Genomic DNA, 3,015 nt, shown 5'->3' with positions numbered 1-3,015 from the left:
TGTTGGACCATTAACTCCCCCTCTAACAACTTAGGAGCAAAAATCGTGGTTGCATGGGCACATAAGTTCATGGGCTGGGCCTTAATGCCCACCACCGCTAACCTAGCCCTTAAACTCTAGGTGAATGGTTGCATGGGGTCATGGGTCCATGGGCTATGCCTTAATGCCTACCCTACCCATCAAAGCTCCCAATACCTTTGGCGCTTGGTCATATAAGGTCCAAAGGACCTAGGTCTGGCCCTTTTACCACAAGCGCCTTCTAACTTAGTTTCTCACCTTTCACCATGGGCATATGGAATGTGTGTGTCTCAGGGCCAAGGGCTTAGCCCTGACCCCTTCCTCCAAAAGGTGCCAATATAAACCTTAAATGGTATTTTAGTTCTATAGTTAACAAGAACAACTAAACAGACTATTGGTAAGGCTCTTCGCTTGTAACTTCGAGGTCACATGTTCAAATCCCAATCGGGCCTCCGACCAACCCATGCCAAATTTTTAAAAACTTAGGATGTCACGTGGCAACCTCCCATTGGGCCACGTGGCTCCCATTCATAAGTCCACTTCAACCAAGCACAACCAATCAAATTTGCTCAAAAACCAATGAACCAAATGATGCCAGTTGTTAGCTTCTATTTGGCTAGTACCTATACGATCACCCTGTTGACTAAGTAGTACAACCAACACAATCAACTACCCTCCTCAAATTTTAGTTGTTTGGGAAAACCATCAGAACTCGATATTGGGAGCATACGATATCGGTTTCGAGTGATTCAAGATGTGTTGGATTTATATTGGTGAGCTCTTAGATTTGGCATTAGTTTTAGGAAGTTCTGGTCACTTTCATTTTTGAGCGTAAATTTGATCACCTTATCATTACCACAAAAAAATACCTACCTCAAAGATCAAGCCTAAAGCACTGAAATAATCAACAATTTATTGTCCTTAAAATGCATAAGGAAATCATAAATATAAAATGAAATAACATGTATTAACTAACACATAATAGAAATCAAATTACAAGAACGAGTCCATGTATGATTTCCTATGCATTATTTTCTTCTATGACTTCCCATAAACCTAACAGAAATGGTGAAAACACCAAAGGTGGGACATAATGTTTCCAATGAATGTGGTCCTTTTATGAATTCCTACAAAAGTGAAAATGATATTATTTTTTTCCCCAGGGATATGTTCATTTCATCAGATATCAATTGCTAAGTTGAAAAATACATATTATATTATTCCACATCATTAGAAGAGTTTCTAAAAAAGAAATTACCATGAAGAAAAAGATATATAAAGTTTTGCACAAGAAATACAATTCCCTAAGAGAATCATTCTTTACAAATATTATTGTTGTTGTTGTATTTTATACCTCTTAGCCTACTCTTAAGAAAATAGTAGAGCCTCTAGTTCCCAATAACACTTTTTCTCCTACCATTTCTTTTCGTATCACGCTCTTCTCTAACAATCTTCAATTTTACCCCTATTCTACTCGATCATTTTATCTAGTTATTTTACTTGCTTTATTGATTTCTATTACAATTTTAATTATTTTTAAGGATACTCCTCTATTTTGTTTTATTTTAAATACAAATAGTAATTTATTATATCAAAATACGACAATCAAATTGTTTGACAAAGGAGTACATTTCTATTTCTTTCCATTTATAATTGTAAATGTCAAATTTTCTATTGTCTTACATTTTCTATTCACTTCAATTCTTCCTGCAAAATTTGTGCAATCAATCCCTATAGAAGGGTAAATTTAAACAAATAAATGTACTAAAACCTTAATTTTTAACTACAAAATAAAACATGTTTTCCTAAAAATCTAGATCTTCAAATCATTGTTGATTTCTTAACTTGTTTCCATATCCTGAACTTGGAAAAGAAAGTGGCTCTAGTTATTCCTCTTTAACACTTTCAGATCTAACTAAGGGGAGCATGTTAGTGTAATCTAAAATTTAAAGGTTAAATAGAGAGCCAAACATGGTTCTAACTGAAGCACATTATTTTTTTAATTCCATAATCTCATTTTGACTTGCATTGATAGCTTGTCAAATTATGGAAAGATCATTTACCCTCAAGGTTTATTAAGTGCAAATATGATTAGTGAGCCTAAGAAAATCCACATTCAAGTCATTTATTCTCGTTTCATTCACTTTTTTGATTCTCTTCATTTATATGAGCTAAAAAAAGGCACATTATCTTAAGTGTTTATACACCATGATTACATATTCATCTTCACTCAAATTGATCCAATCTTCCTTTGCCACTGCCATGTTGTTTTATTTTCCTTTACCATCCTCACTAATCTTATGTCAATTTGAATTATGGAACCAATTAATCCTCTACACTAATCCTCACACTTAGTTTCACTACAAATTTTGAGCTCTAATGTGACCATTCTAGATTGCTACCTAAAACCAAAAGTCACACTAGAAAATCCTCCATGCACTCTAATTTATTGTGTTAGATCATTTGATCCCTACATTATCCAAGCCATGTGAAATGATATCATGGAGGAGGGTGGATATATTGTCTTTCATAATAACTGACTCTATGTGTGGCTTGTCCCATTCGTTAATTCAATAATTTGAAGAAATGAAGATTCATGCAATTTATAATGTGAATGAATTCACATGCATGCCAATTAAATACCATGAAATTAATGATTGATATGAATTTGGGTAACATGGCCCCAAGACATTTTTCTTGAAAAACTTTATTAAAATACCATGAAAGTTATGAGACCCAAACTAGTTATTTTTTATGTTTATCTTGAAACACACATTGGTGTATGCTTTTCCTTTTATTTGAATTTAGTTTCCCTACTCTAAGAATTGATACAACTTCATGTCCCCAAACTCGGCTATTTCTTTTAGAACTTTGATCTATTTTATGTTCTTTACCTTACTAACATGACTTTGGTTTTTAATTAAGGCTCTTATTATACTATTTTGAGTCTCTAGTGGCAATGGTTTTATTACATTTTGATTTATTAATGACATATGC

The sequence above is a fragment of the Pinus tabuliformis genome, chromosome 1_1, assembly GCF_031772625.1.
Source record: "Pinus tabuliformis cultivar Carrire ecotype Pingquan chromosome 1_1, CPIR1, whole genome shotgun sequence".
NCBI lineage: Eukaryota > Viridiplantae > Streptophyta > Pinopsida > Pinales > Pinaceae > Pinus > Pinus tabuliformis.
This window is presented reverse-complemented; position numbering follows the sequence as displayed.